This window comes from Myotis daubentonii, chromosome 18 (assembly GCF_963259705.1).
Source record: "Myotis daubentonii chromosome 18, mMyoDau2.1, whole genome shotgun sequence".
Classification (NCBI taxonomy): Eukaryota; Metazoa; Chordata; class Mammalia; order Chiroptera; family Vespertilionidae; genus Myotis; species Myotis daubentonii.
Window position 1 is genome coordinate 18905656 of NC_081857.1, and position 21720 is coordinate 18927375.

General features: G+C 43.2%; 1 long non-coding RNA gene and 1 pseudogene across 2 annotated transcripts in view; one reads left to right on the top strand and one right to left on the bottom strand.

Moving 5' to 3' along the window:
* The window catches only part of LOC132220765 (uncharacterized), a 70020-nt gene that overhangs the window by 29054 nt on the left and 19246 nt on the right, over positions 1-21720 (bottom strand). For both annotated transcript variants that reach the window (XR_009449861.1, XR_009449860.1), the window contains exons 3-4: positions 19293-19441; positions 177-260 (exon numbers count right to left, since the gene is read on the bottom strand). This is a non-coding gene — a long non-coding RNA (uncharacterized LOC132220765). The remainder of the gene's footprint in view (positions 1-176; positions 261-19292; positions 19442-21720) is intronic.
* LOC132220644 (lysine--tRNA ligase-like) lies at positions 12982-14660 on the top strand (annotated as a pseudogene).

A 21720-nucleotide genomic window follows, 5' to 3' on the forward strand; every position in this document is an offset into this window, starting at 1 on the left:
CCTTCCCCTCAACCCCCAATACCCTGCAAGGTCTACCCTCTCCCTTTAAAAATCCTGTATCAAGGCCCTGATTCAATGAGTCCTTCCATAAACCATAGATCAAAATACATTTAAAAGTTTCTTCAACTATTATAACGTTATCTACAGTCTATGTGGTATTGCAATTATCTACTTACAGTTTATTCACTTTGAGTTCCACCAGCTCTCCCACACTCCAAGGCTGGCACGTGGTATATACTCATTAAGTGTTCTCATGTGTGCTGGAATGAAATAAGGGTTACGGTTACTATTGTGATGTTACTATTGTGGGCATGTTGATGGGATGGGCAGGGAAACAACCACTGAACTGCAGGGAACCCACTGAATAGTTGACAATCTGTCTTGGGTGGGTGGAGAAAGAGTAGAGGAGGGAACAGGTTTAGGATAAGTAGTTTGATAATGACTAAAAGAAGCATTTTAGGAAAAAATAAACACTAATAGGGAGCCATGATGGGTTCTTGAGCAAGCTCAAGGCAGAAACAAGCCTTTCTCTTTATAACGATTAGTGTGAAAGCTGACTGCAAAATTGGTTCGAGGTGAGAGAGACTACCAACAGGGAGACAAGTGAGGAGGCCAACACTGTGTTGTAAGAGGACAGGGATGGGGAAAGGCCTAGTTAGGATGCTAGGGAATGTGTGGAGAGTTGAGAACTCCTACAAGGCCGTCAGAAGGAAGAGAGGACTCACTGTAGGAAGGGGGTCAAAGAGGAACCGCCATTCCTGCCTGGGAACTTAGTAGGGAAGCATAGTGACTTGGTTCTTCCTTTAGGGGCTGGGGGGAAAATGTTTTTTCTCATAACATACTTTCGGATGATGGCCGGACAATTGTATATCAAATGAATATACTGATCAAAAACTTCTCAAGCGTTTATAATCTGCTAAGTGCTGTGAATTCAGACAAGAAGAAGTATGATTTCTGTCCTCAAGGAGTGCAGATGCAGGGGTAGGTGTGGTCATGGGGAAGAACAGCAGATATATCAGGACCCCAGGAGCCTTGAGGAGTGATCTGGAGATGACGAGGTGAAGGGGGCGGTTGAGAATGAAGCCTTTCAGGTACAAACAGAAGCTTGAACAAAGATGAACAGAGCTGAGAAACGGGAGTTCTAAGTGGGTACTGATGATTGGCGTAATAGGTTTCGCCAACTGTATGCCCGTCCGTGCCTCGCTCTGACAGATTGCACTCTGCCCCATCCATCACCCAGCACCTACAGAGCTGCAAAGGAATAGTAAATAACAACAGTGAAAACCCAGGAGTAAGTGGAATCAAAGAACCCAGCTCTGAACAGTGAAAAAGATTGCTGTTTATCTCCTCTGCAGTTGATCTTGAACTATTTAATGGTGCTTATACAGACAAGGTGAAAACATCCCGCAGCCGTAACACAAATGCGAGCCCTTTGCTTGTCTGGTAAACGAGGTAGGGCAGGAAAACTGTAGATGGAAAATAAAATTCTGTAAATCTGTATCACAGCCAGGAGCCCCCACGGATATGAAATACTGATTTAGTGCTGTCGCTCTTCTAAGTTCTGAATAAAATACCCGAATACTCTCTAAGCACCTAGTGGGCTGAAATGTTCAGGAGCAAGACGGAGGATTGCCCATTAGTTATTGAAATCATAACGCGATCCTACTAACTGACAGGCTCCTACTAACTGTCAGGCGCTATGACAAAATCACCATGATTGGGACAAACAGCAATAGAGTAAGCGGATGTCAAAACTGGCCTAGCCCTGGCCAGTGTGGCTCAGTTGGTTGGAATGTCATCCCATGCACCAAAAGGCTGCTGGTTCAATTCCTCGTTAGGGCACATACCCAGGTTGTGGGTTCAATCCCTGGTGAAGGCACATAAAGGGGGGCAACCCATTGATGTTTCTTTCATATATCGATGTTTCTCTCTCCCTCATCCTTCTCTCTCAGATCAGTAAGACATATCCTCAGGTGAAGATTTAAAGAACAAGACCTACAACCAAGTTTTGTTTTGTTTTGTTTTTTGCTGACTCATTGAGGGCAGAATGTCTTCAGTACATCAGATCATCAAAGGTGATATGTCCATCGCATGCATAGCACAGGCACGAACAAGCAGAGCGGCTCCAAAGAAGAGGGTTTTTAAGGAGGGTTATGTATGCCAGGGACATGGGGATGTAAGCTGGGTTTCTATTCCTTTGTGATTCTTCTGATCGTTTGTGTGTTTTAGGTTCCTTTGCCACTGGAATCATATAGTGGTTCAAAGTACAATTTACAGCATAAGGAAATTCCTCCTGAAACCCCAGAGATCCTGATTTCATTCATCTCAGATGAAACCTGGGCATCAGTATTTTCAAAAACACTGCCCAGCTGATTGCAAAGTGCAGCCCAAGTTGAGAAGCAGGCCTGACCAAGAAGAGCACTACTGGAAGGTGGACACGGGGGCCTTGGGTGTTAGTCCCTGTCAGCATGGCCGTGATCCTGGCTCCCACACTCCATGCAACACAACCCCGTGCTGACTCACTCCCACCCAGGCAGGGAAGAATGGGAGCTATAGGCTCTAGAGTTCTGTTTTTCAAACTCTGTCCCAGATGCTCCACTTTCACTTACTCTTGCTCCAAAGGTTTGGCTCCTCCAGAGAGGAGGTAGAAGATGAAGAGGTTGGGGGTAGAACTCTGTGGGTGCTACCTCCAGGGACAAGTCACTTTTTGAGACTTCATGGAGACATATCAACAGCAGCTGGGAGGCAGCCCCTGACTCTGGAAGCACTGTGAAAGCAGGGGCTAAGCTTTTCTGGAGGTGCACCCCCCCCCCTTTATACATGGAGTTCATGCCCTGCAGTGACCTGTAGTCAGTGCACACGGGTGCAAATTCCCGGCATCACTTTGGGAGATGAAACATATCACTCCCATCTCACCTGACCACATGGAGGAATCCAGAGGCTCTCCTGTCTGCATGGGTGGGGCAAGGGCTCCAGGCAGAAGAGTCTGCTATGACTTCTGAAGACATGAGAACTGAGTGTCTTCAACAAAAACTTTCCAGGTAAGTTCCATTTATTGTTCTGAACTCTCCTGTCCATTAGGGGAAAGCCCTGTATGGCACTGCTTTTGCTTCAGCAAAATGCCTCCATCGCCAGCCTTCATTCCCTTATTCTGTCTCCTGTAAGGTAGACAGATGAGTAACAGATAGGCATATAATTAAAACCAGTGACAAAGTTCCTCTCCTGCTGGATTACAGAAATGCTGGGAGGCCTGGGAGGACCCGAGTGTCGGCCAGGCCACTGTCCTCATTTCACAGGAGAGGGAACAGGGCTCCTGAGAGTAGAAGTGACTCGTCTAAAACGCACAGCTAGTTGGTGCCAGACCTGTGTCCTTTAACCTGCTCTCGGAGGTATAATCTTCCAGACTTTCAATCATCCTGACAGCTCTCCTCTGAAGCCTGTCCAAAGCCCTTCTCAGCGAAGCTCCCGGAATGGGACGCATGACCCCAGAGGGTCTGATTTTATCTGCGTCTGAAGAGAAGATTGCTCCAGCGTCCCGATTCGAGGTGTGCATTCCAGCGCCAGGCCTGCTCCAGGGTGACTTCTGACGGTGACCCTCTGGCCTATTCTGACATGCTTGAACACGGTCACCCAGCTCGTGTGTCCCGGGCCTGCTTTGCTTCCCCAAGGGGAATGATGTCCTTATTGAGTCACAACCCACAAATGATAAAACCTCATATGTGCAAAACATCTTCCTTTCTGCAAACACAAAGCACCTTTCTAAGACGGCCCGCCTCCTGGAGGGCAGGCGGCCAAATGCCAACGTTCTGGACAGACAGATTAAAGGCTGGGGTTGAATTAACTTAGTCTGAATCACTTGTGAAGATAGGTGACACCTATTCTGGAAGGCAGAGAGGTGACTTTATCCAGGGTCAGCACTGAGCCAATCAGTCCTCACATAAGGCACCCCGCCCCCACCAGCCCACACTGCTGGCAAAGGCCTCTCCCTTGACTATCCCGTAGTTCTGCCATATTCAATGCCCATGTGCTTTCAACTGCCTGGCAGACAGACCAAGCCAGTCAAAGAGGCTTAGTCCTTGCCCTTGCAGGAGTTTGCAATTCAGCAATGTTTAAGTCAGCGGTTCTCAACCTGTGGGTCGCGACCCCTTTTGGGGGTCGAATGACCCTTTCACAGGGGTTGCCTAAGACCATCCTGCATATCAGATATTTAGATTACGATTCATAACAGTAGCAACATTACAGTTATGAAGTAGCAACGAAAATAATTTTATGGTTGGGTCACAACATGAGGAACTGTATTTAAAGGGCCAGAAGGTTGAGAACCACTGGTAAGTCATCAGTGCATCTGTTTGTTTTCCAGATCTCACCAGGCTACATTCCTATGAATGGGGATTTTAGGACTTTGAGATGCGATCAGGATCAACTGCCTGGTCCTGTGCTCCCTGGACATTTTATTTTCCCTCTCTGCGTGCATCCCATGTCCTGGACTCTCTTACCTGTCTCATGCTGCCCTCCTCCCCACCCCGGTCTCCAGGCCAGGAGCTCCCGACCTGCAGGGCCTGCATGAAGGGACGGTCCATGCATGTCTGTGGAGTGGATGTGCGCTCCAAGGAAGCCCCCCTGCAGGCCCCCACCCCACCTCTGGGCGCCACCACTCCGCATGTGTCCCAGGAAACAGGGAAGCGCTTCCTATGTGTAGTGTACGGGTTCTGCTGAGGAGTGTGGATGCTGCTCCATCCTCAAGCTCATGAGTCAGTGTTCAACTCCTTCAGAAAGCAGCCGTCTCCAACATCTAGCGCTGAGGCCTCGCCCAGTGTCTCACTGTGACCACAGAGGGGAGCGGGGAGCAAGCAGACACTAAGCTGACTCCAAGGCCCCACCAAACTGCCCTGGAGGAAGGACACATTCAATATTTATGGGTGATTTGACAATGACGTCCTCATTACCTCCCTAGAAACACTCCGAGGAAGACTCCTGTCTGCTGCCGTTTCTCCTGCCTCATAATGTCTGACGCCGGACTGCTGAGCGCACAGCACTCTAAACACTGAGCTCCCTTGGGATGGTGCCCAAAGCAAGATTTGGGGGACACAAATATTTCCGTAATTCCTGGGGTGAAGCTACTGCCTGGAAGCCACTGGGGTGAAATCTCAGCGGGGGGCTTGTGATTCCCCAGCCTCTGTCCCCACCCTCCCAGCAGGGAGACAGGCAAAATGAGCAGCCGGCCCTCTGGCCTTCCTCCTCAAAGGGACTCGCGGCTGTTATTGTTGGCCCAGGCCATGACCCTGTGCTCAGGACAGCCGCAAATTCACATGTGAGAAGATCATGTCCCTCAATAACCCTATGACTAGCTACATTCATCGAGCCCTCGTTATGAGGCAAGCTCATCCCATGGGTTACCTTATTTAATATGACCCTATGAAGCAGGCACTCTATGTGTGAGCTACAGACGAGCAGGTACATGAATTTCTCAGTGTCACATATTTTAAGTTTAGCACATTGCTGAATCGGAAATTCTAACGCCGCGCAGGCCAGGTGCCCACGGGCCATCCTGTTTCCATCTCACAATCCCGCCGACGGCTGGAGGCCTCGGGAGGATCAGGCCAAGGGACCGGACAGCCAAGGCAGCAGGATGGAAAAGGAGCAGAGTCAAGAGTTCACATGGAGAAAACCGGAAAGGCAACGTGACCGCTTCATCCAACAGAGGCACCACCTCCAACACGGGGACACAATACTGATCAAGCTTCTTCAACAAAATACTGGAGGGTGGAGGGAGGCCCCTGGGTAGGGAGCACAGCCTTGGCAGGAATCTGAGATGCGCGTGCATGCACACACATACACACACACACTCACAACAGAGTTCACTGACATCAAAAACACAGACAGCCTTCTGTTCCCTTCTGTTTTCTGGGTTTCTGCAATGCATCCCAGACAGAAGAATTCAATAGACTGAAATTGTAAAACTAAAGTCAGTGGCAAGGCCCAGAGAGTGGAAGCTTTAGAAGAGAAAATCTTTGCTTTTTTCCTGGAAGTACCTCAAGAGGAAAAAAAAAAAGCCATTTGAAGGAAACTCAGTGCCCGTGAACAACTAGACAATATAAAACATTAGATGTGAGAAAGGATTTGGCCAACTGCAAAGGGCCACACCACAGCCTACCCCTCCACCTTAGAACTGACCGCCCCCACTTGGCCCCCACTTCAGCTTAGAGACCCCTTTACAATGATTCCTAGAATACTTTTTTGCACATATTTAATATCCATCTCTTCCCTTTTAGACTGTAAGCTACCTAAGGGGTGGTTTGTACATCAATCCTTCATATGGTGACTCAAACATAGGAACTCAGTAATCATTGGCTAAATTAATCCATGACTGTTTATTTTGCCTTCCAATACCAAGCCAAAAGAACATGCTGCTTCTCTGTCTTTGAAATCTGTATGTCAGTAATCATGAACTTGAACTGATGTGAACCTAGATGCTCTTCTTTCAAGGCAGTCATAAATGAGTCCAGGCTTGGAAGTCAGGCAATGCCTGGCTTGGGTTTGATTCCTGGCTCTGCCACTCACCTAACCATTACTTGATTTTTCTGCCCCATGTTCTCATTTGTAAAATTCAAAGTCTAGGAAACTCAGAGAACCATTGTAAGGTGGAGTATTATTCTCAACACAACCGCCATGAGTGAATCTTTAAAAGTATATGTTAGACCATGTCATGCATCTGCTCAAATCTCTCCAATGATTTATCACTTAATTCAGAGTAAAAGTCAAGCTCCTTCCATTGGCCTACAAGACCCTACCGGATCTGGCCCCCACATACTGCTCTCCTCTGCCCAGTCATGTGGGCCTTTACTTGAGCTCTTCATGTTCCACCTGCCTGAGGGCCTTTCCATTGGCTGTTCCCTCTGCATTGAGCTGTCTTCTCCAAGATAGCCATGCGGCCAACCTCTTTTACTGCTTCAAGTGCCACCTTCTCAGTAAGGCCTACCACTATCTGATTTAAAATTGCAATCTGAATCACAATCCTGATTCATTATACTCTGATCTATTATTTTTCCAAAGAATGTATCCCCTTTTAACATATTCTCTCTTGTTCCCTATGTATATGTGCATTGCCTGGGAGTTTCCTATGCTAATCTCACCAGCAAATCTTTTCCAAGAGCCCTAGTTTTTGTGTGTTTTGTATATTGATGTGCCTAGAACAGTGCCTGGCACACAGTGTGGGCACTCACTCAATAAATGATTTTTGAATGAATGAAGGTAGAGTGAAGTTAGTAAATTCCTGGCACACATAAAAGTCTTGATAATTGTAGCCATCATTACCACCACCACCACCATCATCATCATCATCACTACATCATCATCTTTGGGTCAGTGGTGCCTCTCTTATAGTCTTGAGGAGAATAAAAGAGTTAAGGTGTATAATGCATCTAGCACAAGGTTGGTACATAGTACATACTTGATATTTTCTTTTTTCTTCTTTTGTGACTTTTTATGTTATTCCCTTTTTATGGAGGACCCTTATAAACCAAAATCAACTAGTTAGTGCACATGTAAGTGTCATACAGGATCATTTATAGAGCGCTCTAGAACTGTTGATTAATCATTACTACTATTACCAGCTGAGTATCAAAACTGAATTTATGTGACTTTGCATTCTTTTGATCATGATTTCCTGTATTAAACAACTTTCTGCTACTTTTCTCTATAAACCATGAAGAAGGGGGGAATAGAGGAGAAGTAAAAACATACATTTTAGCTTTCATAATACTTGGGTTTACATATATATACCAAGGGGGGAAAATCTACAGAAAAAGCTTAAAGTGGAGCTTTCTCTAGAAAGTTATAAAAGCATAAAAATGGTACTGAAGAATACAAAGGTAGACACTTCCATGTTAGTGGCTGGAAATAGACTATAGATGTTTCCAAGCCAGCAGAAATATGAACTTTTTGTTTTACCTTTTCTTTTCTCTCTCCTATGTCAGTGTAAAGGAAATCATTGCAAATGTTTAGCGCATGCTGGTGCACAAATCCTGCCTGTGGACAGTTAATACAAAACACAGTAATGGTTCATCTCCCCTACCTCTTGGCAATGCAGAGAATGCACAGAATTCCAAGGTCTAGATAGGACCGACCATCAGGACAAGTTCCTTCTGGCTGTCACGTCCAGTGGAGCCCTTCGGCTGGAAAAGCACCTACATCGCCCTCTTTTCCTTAAAACCCCAAGCATCATTGCTGTGTGTCTTGCTCATCCTTCCTTTCAGATAAATATTTCTTATCATTTCTTTTTCCAAGTCAAGTAATCCTGGAATGCTGCACGGAGCAGCCCTAGCAGTTGTTGATGGAATTGTCTTTACATCAGCCTGGAGGTGTGCCATTCTGTTTTTCTTGTAAAATGCTTTTACAAGAAACCATACTTTTCATGTCACATTAGAAAGTCAAATGGCTCTTTTATAAATTCTATACTTCTTTAATTGGAAATCATGTCCAGATGCCAACTCTTTTACCATGCCAATAAATATATCTTCTGCATAAAATGTGCATTATCTTAACTTCCTACTGGCCAATCCCTCCCCCAACTTAGGGGATAAATAGTCAGAGTTGGTGTACTGGTGGTGACAGCCAAGTGTGTTTTGTGTGGGGTGGTTTCCTGGAGACAAAGCTAAGGTGGAATTCACACCCAAGTTTAAATACAAAGTTCAAATGGTAAACAAATATACACATTAGTCCTGAAGGTAAGAGGCGGGGCTGCAGCTAAGATTCTAAAGCCAGGAGCGGGACTTATGTGAAGCAACAAGGAACCGTGATGTTTACACAATGGACTACTACTCAGTTGTAAAAAAGAAGGAAATCTTACCTTTTGCAACAGCATGGATAGACCTGGTGAACATTATGTTTAAGTTAAAGAAACAGTCAAAGAAAGATAAGTACCATATGTGGAATCTAATGAACAAAATAAACGAATGAACAAAATAAACGAATAAACCAAATAAAAATAAATCCATAGATGCTGAGTACATACTGCCCGCTGTCAGAGGGGAGGGGAGTTGGTGGCTGGGTGAAAAAGAGATGAAAGGAAAAAACCAAAAACTCATAGACACAGACAACAGTATACCAGATACCAGAGGGAAGGGGAGTGAGGGGAACCAGAAGAAGGTAAAAGGGGGATAAATGGTGACAGAGGAGATTTGAGTTTGGATGGAAGACACAATACAATATACAGATGACATATTATGGAATGGTACACTTGAAACCTATTTAATTTTGTTAGCCGAAGTCACCCAAATAAATTCAATAAAAACTAAAAAAAAAAAATTTTTCCTCATACCCGTCTGTACCAATGAGCCACAGTGGCCGGGCAAGAGAGTCTTAGTTTATAAGTTGTCCACAGACCCTTAGATCGGCCATCAACTGAAAGGTACCGGGTACTAGCCAGCTTTAGTTTGCAAACATCCTTTGCATATGAGTTCCTGGTCCATGTCACAGCTCAGTTCTAAAGATTGGGATCACCGCTGTATGTTCTGAAGTTATGACTGCTAATCTCTGGTGACTTCCAAAGGGATGAGTTAGGGAGGTGAATGAATATGTGTGTTATGGCATTACAGGCTGGTGGAAGAAAAGATTAGGGAGAAAAACTAATGGAATTTTGCCTCCAAATGATTACACTGTCCCAAAAAGAGGAAGAGGAGTCACATATTCAAATCCTGGGTAAATCCTAACCTTCTAATAGACTGCTGAAGGCCAAGTGGTAGTTGTTATGACAAGAAATTCCTGATGACCTATGCGCGATGCACAAAGGAATTCCAAGAACAAAAAGGATGACATTTGTTGTTATAAAAGTTCATGTTTCTGAATAGTGGGGGGAAAGAGATCACAGGAGATGTCGCCAAATCTCCTGTGTATATTGTTTGTATAAACTTATTTCTCCTGATTGTAGATCAATGACATTTTCTTTTCCCGAAAACTTTTCCTTCATAGAAAGAAAACGGACTCCTGAGCTGCTGCAGGCGAGGTCAGTGGTTGGTTTAATCACTCCTCCAGGGGCCCGAGAGAAGAAGCTCTGATAGATGGTTTTCTATAAGAGAGCAAGCTTGCTGTTAACGCAGTGCCTCCCTTCCCCTCAGAGGCCCTACAGGGGAAATCCAAAGACTCGCTTTTGCCTCCTAATCAGCACTTGTTTTTCAAAGATTATAAAGCAGCTTATTATTAGAGCTCCACAGGGTCAGGAAACTTGAAATGAAATAAGATTTGATATTGATAAACACTGTGCTCCCTTCCAGAAAGATTGTTTCACTATAAATGCAGCCTCCTTAGACCTGCACATCCACTCCTTCCCCATCACAAGTCTGTAGAATACATATGACATGGCACTCATTACCCATTGGTACATGTCACTCAAGCTATTGCTGTCCTCTATGTGTCAGGCACAGGCAGAGGCTGGATGTGGAGGTGACTGAGAGCACAGATCCTGGGGCAGGCAGATGCAGGCAGATGTGAGTCTCCTTCTAACGGTGGGAACTTGGGCCACTCACATAACCTCTCTGAGATCTCATGTCTCCATTTGTAAAATGGGGTCGTTTGCTTGGATTAAAGGAGACAGTGGAGATAAAGTGTTTACCACCTTACCTGGCACACAGTTACCAGACATGAAACAGCAGCTATTGTCATTGTCAGTCCTACCAGGACTGAAGAGAAGACATGGTCCCTGACCTCCGCGACCCTAAAATCCAGTGGCAAGACAAGACGTGGGCAAGCACTAGGATCACTAAAAGTGACAGCACTGCATAATGCCTGCCACGGATTATTTAAATGAGGTAGTTGTACATCTAGCCAGAACATCTGAAAACGTTATGCAGTAACAGATGGAACAGAATCATGCTTTCATTGCTAGTTCAATATTATTTCATCTCTTACAATTATTAAAAATCCTGCCTTCTCTGGACACAGGCTGGGGTATGGCCTAGACCCCTTTCCTGATGCTTTTTTCTTGATGTGTTGATATCCTTTTTTTCTAGTTAATTTCAGTTTACTGCAATGTGACTTGAGTCTACTAGTCACTACAACAGCTAAATGTCATCAGTTAGATGTTAGGTGTTATGCAAATAATTAAAATATATTAGAGAGGTATGAGAAAAGAGTAAATTCATAAAGCAAAGATGAAATGCTCTGTCATTTCTAGCCGGGAAGCAAAGGCCAAGATAAAGTCAGAAGTATAGGAGATGGTGGGAGGGAATGCCTATGAAAGATAAAGGGCAGTTGGAACAGGAAAAGGCAGAGAGAGTCTTGTCTGTGATGCAGGTCTGACAGCTTCGAAAGGAGAAGAGGAAGGAAAGAAGGTGGAAATAAGCACTTCAGACTGCAGTGAAGTCTGAGAAAGTCTCAGCCAGCCCACTGGGGTATCACAACTGGCAGAATGACCGGGCTCTATCGGCCCACCGTGCTCTGTCACTGCCTGGGAGCCTCCAGTGAGAGAGGGCTGGGGCTGAATATTTCCATGATTCAAAGGAGGTCACCTGGCGTCTGTCAGTTACCCGCACTCCTCCCAGCAGGTTCTTGAAGGGAGGTCTGAGGGGTGTACCTCCGTGGTGGCCACAGATGGTCTATAGAATGAGGCAATCAGAGAAGAACAAAGAGCTCTCAGAGACAAAAAGAGTGATTACTGAAGCTAGACATTCAACCGAAGGATTGAAAATTAAAGTTGAGAAAATCTCTCAAAATGTAGAATGAGTCAAAGAGATAGAAATACGTAAAATTTTTAAAATGAGACATTAGAAGAGCGATCCAAGAAAGCCATTACCCTATTAATCGGAATCACAGGGGAAATGAAAGAGATAAGAAAAAATATATCACGAAGAGAAGAGAAATTCCTGGAACTGAAAACTAGGTACAGTGTTCAGCACAATGAATTTTAAAAATACCTTTACTTGGATACAACTGCATAAAATCACCCAACACTTAAAAAAAAAATCCCCAAAGCTTTCGGAGAGATACCATAGTTCACCTGTGAAGAAAGGAGAATCACAGAATGTCATCAGACTTATAAAGAATTATGCTGGGCCCTACCCAGTTTGGCTCAGTGAATAGAGCACTGGCCTGTGAATGGAAGGGTCCCAGGTTTGATTCTGGTCAGGGGTACATGCCTGGGTTGCAGGCTCATCCAATGTGCAGGAAGCAGCCAATCAATGATTCCATTTCATCACTGATGTTTTTACCTCTCTCTTCCTCTCTGAAATCAATAAAAAAATATATTTTTTAAAAAAGAATTATGCTGGATGCTAGACAACAAAAGGTAAAGTGGTTTAAAGACATTAAAGAAAGTGATTTTCATTCTAAAACTCTCTACCTGGTCAATAATGAGAGAAGATTAAAGCATGAAAGCATTTTTTCAAAATGTCATTTACAAGCAACTTGCCTTAGTCACTAGAGGAGGTGATCAAGCACAATTGGAATAAAAAAGAAGCCCTAGCCAGGTTGGCTCGGTGGATAGAGCATCAGCCTGCGGACTGAAGGGTCCCAGGTTCGATTCCAGTCAAGGGCATGTACCTTGGTTGCAGGCACATCCCCAGTAGGAGGTGTGCAGAAGGCAGCTGATCGATGTTTCTCTCTCATCGATGTTTCTAGCTCTCTATCCCTCTCCCTTCCTCTCTGTAAAAAATCAATAAAATATATTTTTTTAAAATGAAAAAGGAAGACAAGAGTCAAGAAACAGTTAATTCAACCAAGTCAAACAATGATGGGGATTTTCAGGATGTTATTTACAGCAGATCTAGAAAACCTCAGTCCAGGCTGGAGTAAGAGGCCACACAGGAACAGGAGGGAAGTCTCAATGGAATTAAAGGTGTGATTAACACTGATAATAATTGAGGATATAGTAAAATGCTGAAATGCCCCCACTTCTATCAAATAAGGGAGGTACAAAAAAAGGACTCCAGGAAAAACAAAAACTGTAAGAAAACTTCGGTGCCCTTTCAGGTCGGGCCCTCTGGAGAGATGGCTGTGGTGCAGGGGGCAGAGGTGAATGTGAACGTTGGCAAGCTGAAACTAAGCAAAACTAAGCCAAACAGAAGCACACAGCTGGCACTTCTGACATCTGGAAGCTGAGAAGAAAGTAGCAGAGAAGAAGGCGCTCAGTGAGAAAGAACTAAGCCAGGCCAGTGCTGCTGCTACCAGCCACACCACTAACAATGATGTGGGTGCCAAGGAGGAGAGCCTGGACCCAAACCAAAACCAATGATTTCTGCAGCCAAGCAGTACACCAACTAAAGGTCAATGGGGAACACCCACACCACACAAGCTCCATGTAGGTGTGTTACTCATTCACTTCATTCAAGAATACAGTCATCTGCAGCCTTGGGATGACCTGGTGGCAGGTGGGATCCATACTAAAGAGCTTTTTGAGGAAAAGTTCATCTCCTATGACCTTGGAGGAGAGGGAGTCAAGTTGCAAGTCATGGACAATTCCAGGAATTACAAATCAGAAGAAAAATTTATTCATATCCATAACAAACTGCATTAGGAGACATAACTGGAGTTCAGAGGAGTCCTGGGAAAATCAAGAAGGGTGAGCTGAACATCATTCCCTATAAGGTCACACTGCTGTCTCCTTGCTTGCATATGTTACCTCATCTTCACTTCGGCCTCAAAGACAAAGAAACACAATATTGTCAGAGATACTTGGACTTGATCCTGAATGACTTAGTGAGGCAGAAATTAATCATCTGCTCTAAGATCATCACATTATAAGTTTCTTGGATGAGTCAGGATTCCTAGAGATTGGACCTCCCATGATGAGCATCATCCTAGAGGGAGCTGTGGCCATACCTTTTATCACCTACCACATGAGCTGGACCTGAATTTATATATGAGATTTGTTCCAGAATTCCACCAGAAGATGCTGGTTCTTGGTGGCACTTGCCAGGTTTGTGAAATTGAGTGCCAATTCTGTCATGAAGGGACTGATTTGACTCATGATCCTGAGTTCACCCCCTGTGAGCTCTACATAGTCCATGCAGTCTATGAGGAGCTCATGGAAATCATGAAGATGATCTCAGAGATGATAAAGCACACTACAGGCAGTTACAAGGTCACTTACCATCCAGATGGCCCGGAAGACCACGCCTACGAGATTGACTTCACCCCATTCTCCATAGAATCAGAAATGGACAGGAGTTTCAGAAAGCCCTGGGGAAGAAGCTGCCAGAAACTAACTTCATGGAAAAGCTCTCGACTGCTCTCCACTCAGGCCCCAGCCAGGTTCCTTAATAAGCTTGCTGGGGAGCTTCTGGAAGTGACATGCATCAATCTCACGGATAATGAACCCTTTGGCCAAATGCCACTGCTCTAAAGAGGCTCTAGTAAGCACTATGAGTTGTTTGTCAGGGAGAAGGACATATGCAATGCCTACCCTAAGCTGCATCACCCTATGTGGCAGTGGCAGCTTTCTGAAGAATAGGCCAAGGCCAAGGCCACTGGTAATAATGAGGCCATGTTCATAGATGAAAACTTCTGCAGTGCCCTGGACTATACCTGGGGCATGAACATTAATGGGCCTAATCACCATGTTTCTCACACACTCCAATAGCATCAAGGAAGTACTCCTGTTTTCTGACATTAAACCCGAAAACTAGCAGGAAAATGTAGCAACTACTGATGCATTGGAAAGCACGTAGCTGGCACCTCCTTCTAGAAAATCATTGCAAGTCACATAACTCACGCATCTTTGCACTTCTGCAAAAGATCAAGGACTGCAAGGAAATCCTTGTTTTACTTTCATAACAAGCTACTTTGTTAATATTAATAATAGGAAGGGAGAAAAGGGGAGGCCAGGCATTACAAGCACAGTTATCTGGGCAGCTTCACCAGGACCCGGCAGCTTTACAGGAAGGGGTCCAACAAAGGGAAGGTGGGCGCATGTACAGTGAAGTTGGGGTGACATAGGGAAGGTGCTTGTATGTCAGTCTAACCTGGGGAAAAGGTACTTGGCCAGAGGGGTGGAGCCAATGCAAGCATGCAGAAATTTGGGAATCCATAATCCCATAATCCCAACACGAAGAAGTTCTCTTTTGTTCCTCTTGCTTCACTCCTGCTTCCTTGAACCTGACAATGCTCCTTCCATAGCCAAAAGGCCCTAGAAGCCACATGGACTGCAGCTGGGGACACCAGCTAACCTAGCCTAATGCCGGGCTGGGCTGTGCAAATATAGAGTGGAAACTCTGGGCACTGGCTTTAATCTTAGCCCTGATGCGACAAAATGGGACTTCTTCCATGTTGGGATGGAGGGAGATGGGACCTTGGAGACTCTGGGGTTTAATTCCACAGAAGTAAAGCTTCCCAGGATACCTCATCCTCCCATGGGGACCTTGGGAAATTGTTATTCCCGTAGCGCCCCAAGAATCCCACTTTCACCAGCAGCAGGTGGGGACACAGAGGACTCCCCATTGATAACACTTGTATAAACTGTCCATTTGACTATCACCAGAAAAGAGAGAAAAGGAATTAAGAATTCTGTGTATACTCCTTATAACCAAATAAACTGTTTGTCTCTAAAAAATAAAAGAAGAGAAGAGAAGAGAAAAGAAAAATGGGTTGCAATAAGAAGCAAATCCAAATGTGATGTCAATTTAGGCAAATGACAAAATGGAAAAAAGGAAAGTCTATTTGACTTTGATGCTGGGAACAGTCTCTTTAAAGTAGTTCAAGAAACCTAGTATTGAACCTATAGAAAATGAAAAGTAACCTAATATACTACTTGGCCAAGCAGTAAACTATATTTACATTGTTATACAAATGTAGACACTATTTATTCATTTTTATATTTCAGAGTCAATCCACAGACAAAGCAGGCATATAAGTGAAATTTCAGAACAAGTTGTAATTGTTAATAAATATCTGACAAGGTAAAATAACACATAGCTGACAGACAGAATGTGGGGTGGGGTGATATGTAGAGGAAGGGTAAGGCCATCTTCCAAACTGGAATGATACAAAGTTGGTGGAAACAAATAATTTACGCATATTATTTAATATCACAGAAGTAACTTACTAATGGAAGCATTAAAATAATAAAAATACTAAATATTGGAAAGAGGATGGGAAAGAACAGGTTAATGTGAAATAAATGTTCATTTCTCGTGAGTTAATTGATAATGACTATAAATTATAATTATGATACAGAGTTAGAATTATAATAACTGTACTTGTGGAAACAACTAGCCAAAGAATTAAATACAGGGACAATGAAAAGAGATAAAAATAAATCAAGAGCTGGCTGGGAAAATATCAGTGTTCCTGAGTTCTTATGCATTATTTGGTTTGTACCCAGTACAATTATTGTTTTGATAAAAATTAAAATTAAAAACAAAAAACCCTTAAACCTTGTATTGTTTAAGAAAATAGGGTTTGCCACTTCAGCTACATATTTATATAGTACATGCATCCTAGAAGAGATTTTAAACTCTTTTCTGTTCATCTCCCTTCAGTGGGGCAGAAGATTGTGCAACTTATTTCTTCAATTCCTCCGTTGCCCCCTCTTCCCTCTCCCACTCCAAACTCTCTCTTTAACACAGACACACACACACACACACACAATGCCAGAATGAATAAAAAAATTGGCACAGTTCTTAAGGAGATACAAATATAGTAGTCACCATTTTTAATTGACTGTCATAATTAAATTATTATTTCATGCCCAAAATAAAACTGTACAGACACTGGCATATTGTGAGCATTAAATTTGTGGTGACATAACAATTAGAGGAGTGTTCTGTAACCACTGATCTGGACATCATCCAGGGCTCAAGCCTGTTCTTTCCCTGGTCCCCTTTTCAGCCCTTCAGGACTCAGAAAAAAAAGAAAAAGAAAAAAAAAGCATAGTTTTAATCTCACCTTGGGTCAATAGTCAACGTGGTTAGGGAATCGACTTTAAGCATATAAAAAATGAAAATAATTAGACAGTGAACATCCATAAACACATGACTACCTAGATTCTACCATCAATATTTTAGGGATTTGCTGTATGGCATACCTATCCATCTGTCTGTCCATTCATGTATTCGTTCAATCCCCTGTTTGATAGCATTGTATCTTAATGGCCTAATAAAGATATTTCACAATAAATCCAAATCTTTTATATTAATGTTAATAAGGAACCCACAGACAGATCTCAACAACAACAAGGGGTTGGAATAGGATCTCTTGGTTAAAGCTTTGAATAGAAGATGTTTTTAAAGAAAGCATTTGTTTCTCACAGAAAGTAACCATCTGTTCTTTCTGACGAGTTCTTTGACTCCTGTCATTTCTAACTATATCTCTAAATTAGATTTTTCAGAGAACAGCTTATGGACCAATGGGGAAGAGTTCTTAGGGAAAAATTCACTGATTGTAGTAACCCAAAACCAGAGGAACATGTGGATACAGCACTTCCTAGATGATGATGATGATGATAATGATGATGATGATACTAATAGGTTTTGAAAAATGTCCAAAATCTGTTTCACAATTACCACAGAGATTTGAACACCACATCACCAAATCCTGGAGGAGTCTGAGAGGGAGATTTCTAATTTTGAGACTCAGATAAACATCTCAACTCCTGAGGGCTATTTGAATACCAAGATAATTTACATGCCCTGAGTCACATTCCATTCTTATTGACTAGATTTCACCCTGAGGTTTGTGTTTCTGGTTCAAGTTCCTGAATTCAAGCCTCAAGCATTTGGGTTTTTGTTCATTTGTTTACTTGTTGAAAGGCATTGTTGAGGTAGTGCTGGTCAAATTTTAGGTGTAAGGTAATGAACCAGAAGCAACCTAACAGCCATTTTTGAAGTGTAAACACAAGTAGTTTACATCCACTTCTAAAATTGGGAGCATCGCCCTGACCGGTTTGGCTCAGTGGATAGAGCATCAGCCTGCAGACTGAAAGGTCCCAGGTTCGATTCCAGTCAAGGGCATGTACCTTGGTTGCAGGCACATCCGCAGTGGGAGATGTGCAGGAGGCAGCTAATCAATGTTTCTCTCTCATTGATGTTTCTAACTGTCTATCCGTCTCTCTTTCTCTCTGTAAAAAATCAATAAAATATATTTAAAAAAATAAATAAATAAAATAGGGAGCATCTATCCTTGGTGCCATTTGTCAGTGTCCTGGCATGAGATTTTATTGTGCATTACATCTTGATGGTGAGTAGGGATGGAAGAGTGTGTTTTGGGAGAACTGGGGAAGGTGGAATTAGCAAGTGGTTGGAGAAAACTTGTTTTAAAAAAGGAGACAGGAATAATACTGCCAGGAAGGGAGAAAAGGCCTACTATGCAAAGAGTATTGGAACATAAACAGAATCCCGGGACAAAAAGACAAAGTAAAGATGAAAAGTAGGAGAGAAGTGTGAGCATCACCTACGTTAATATAGACTAAATGGAGAAGAGACATCTCTGAATTCAGCTAGGAAATGCTCAAGTAACCAGGTGGTGTCTGCTCAGATCTGGCCTGGGTGATAGGGTATGATAAAAATGAGATGGGTGCTAGGGACTGGTAAAATATCTCTAGAGAAGCTAATCTGACCCACAGCTCTAAGGATGGACCCTCATTTGCTTATGCCCATCAATACAACCCTTCACCTTGGCCATAGTCAGTGGTTCAGGGATGGCCTTGTGGTCCTGGAGAAACAAGTACTCTCTTCTGGATGGTATACTCCATGGTTGTGAAGCTTGGAAATGCTACAGCCATGTTGACACCATGAAGGAATCAGTCTTAGCCATGGAAGGCAGAAAAATCAGATCCTTGAGGATAACACTGAAACACTGGATCAACCCCCTCTGAAACTTAAATGACCCGGTACTTTACAAATTTGACTTCATCATTAAATAGCTACAAATTGATAATGGTGTTGTCGTAGCCCAGCAAGCATCACTAGCCTACCTAATAGTACAGAATTACCCCTTATTAGAAAATCATATTTTATCACATCCTCTGACACATAGACATAGGGATGAAGAAAACAAATCTCGTTCACCCAACACATATTCTTGCTAAAAACCAAAGTTAGAAGCAAAGATACATGTTTGTGTTAGCAGAGTGGTGGAGGTGGAGATGTTGGTGGTGGTGGAGGTGGAGGTGGAGATGGTGGTGGAGGTGGAGGTGGAGATGGTGGTAATGGTGGTAATGGTGGAGGTGGAGATGGTGGTGGTGGTGGTGGTGGTTGGTGGTAGTGCAGTTGTGGCCATGAGAGGTAAGGAGGAGTTGAACTTGAAGTACAAAATTATATGGAGTATATCGCTCCCATTCACCATCTGTGACAGAGATAAAATACCTGAGCATGTTGGAACAGTGATCAGCAAACAGGTTTCTTCATATTTTCTCAGCTGTTCTTTCAAATTTGTTCTGTTTCTGACAGCTAGCAGCTCACACGAGGGGAGAAATGGTACACTTCTCTTCTGATTTTTCAGGGAAAAGAGCTACCTAAAAGGGAAAACAATATCCAGTAGTGCAATATTAGAATTCTGATCTGATATTGACTTTTCTAAGGAACCACTGTATCCCCAAATAGTTTCTTTATACTATTGGTAAATAACTCTCTCTTTTCCTATGTGGAGATCATAAACCAACACAGTCTTATTGAGATGCTCAGAAAGTCTGCTAATATAAACTATTTGAGAAATACTCAGGTACTAGCAGAGAGAAGAAATTATAGCCAAAAGAAATAAAAGCGCCATTTCCTTAGTATTTATTTCCAGGGTTGTGTGCCAGGCCAGTGTATAAATTGTGAGTAGCACCCAGGAGCCCTTTCCTGAGAATCCTAAACAAATTTCAGAGATCAAACAAGGCATCATTCTGGTTAGTAAATGAGGTCATAAAGTGGTTACACCGATTTCCAAGCAACCATTGTGTGTAGGAAGATTTTTTTTTCTTTATGAACTAAACACATTAACTTTTATAGAAGCTGATTTTCTTCTGAGAGCAATAGTGTATCTCATTTATCAAGACCGTGTTTGTATGTTACCGGGAGACAGAGAGTTAATAAATATGGTGCAAGTTAAAAAAGAGTGGCTCACCTCTGGGGAGGAATAAATGAGAAGAACCAGGGGCGATTACAGAAAGGGAGCAGCTTCCTTAATGCCTGTGTCCTGTGGCCAGATCCCTAGGGCTACTCAGACACATGAGTATAAACAACAGAAAGGTCAGGGATTAGCCTCCAAGTACATATCCAGTGACTTCTGGGGCTTAGCCCAGGAGAACATGGGTCAAGGCTATCATCGAAGTCATTTATGCACCAAGTACATCAAGAGGTAAATGAGAGCGTCTCTGCTCTCCTGAGATTTACACTCTATTTAGGAAGACAGATCATGCACAAGAAAGGTGGGATAGCATGCCTGATACTATGAGACAGGGCTGAGGGCGGTACAGCGCTGATACTGCCGCTCAGAGGATTACAGTGAGCTTGGGTAGTTGGGGAGAAAGAGGTGATTTTGAGCTGGGCTTTGCAGAGAGAGTAGTGCTAAATGGCTGGGTGGGTGAAAATGTGTAAAGGGGAATCAGAGAGGTAAGAAGTAAAAGACAGATTCTGGGAAATCCATGGACCCCTTGCATGCCCACAAATTATTCCCTCATCTCTCCTTTTTAAGCAACGGTGTTGTATGTAAAGGAAGATGAATAAGCCCAAGTGCCAAGGAGGCCTTCTAGATATCCCTCACTACAACATTTTCTATTGTAGTGCTGGCTTTCTATAACTTCTTTGTGTACAATTACTTTCTCAATGTAGAAGATATGAAGAAAGGAACCATTGGCTCCAAACATGATAGTCCTTAGCAAACTAAAACGCAACAGCAGTCCTCCAGAACTTCAGAATAATAGTGACGTCCTCATGTGAGATCAGCAACCACTTCAGGCACAAGATGAAATTTTTTTTTTTTAAGTTTTCTGGAGATCTGCTTAGGAAGAAATTTCAGGCCAAGAGTTAAATTAAGAAACTAGTCATTGAGCACTGGGACAAATCCATTTATGTCGATTTCTGCATCATCTGCCATATTGCCAACACAGGCCTCAATGCCATCATGTGGATGGAAGGGAAAAAATGATAATATGGGAAATGATGACTACATCTGCTTTAAGTGTCAATGATCCTGGAGATCTTTCCTGGAATTGCTGAATGGTTTCCATATTCTTAATGAGCAACACCTCTTGGGAAGGCGGTAGTGATGTCATGTGGACTGCAGAGCCCTGTTAAACATGAGCTCAACATCAACTCAACTGCCTTTTAAGGTAATAATTTCATCACTTGAAATGCTCAAGCCACGTGTAGAAAGCATAAGTCATGCTCTTATCCTATTTATTTCCTTCCAACCTCTGCTACCTCCCATCCTAGAGAGTGGCCCTACCATTTATCTATCCAGTGACCTAAGCCAATAACCCAGACTCCTCTTTTTTTTTTTCTCACTGCAATTCCCACTCATTTCACTACTACTCTCTTAGTAGTTTTCCTGTCTGTCCCTTGCACCCCCTTCCTATTGCTACTGCCTCTGATCAGGTTCACACCATTATGCAACTAGAATGTTACAAGTATCCTAACTGGTCTCCTTTGCTCTTCTACAACCTATTCCCCATACTGAATGAGGAGTCATCACTCAAAAGAAATTCTGTTCTTGTTACTTTCCTAATTTAAATCTTTCCCTGCTTCCAGGGCAGAGTTCAAACAATTCAGCTGGCAGAGACAACTCTTGAAGATCTACCTCATGAACCTT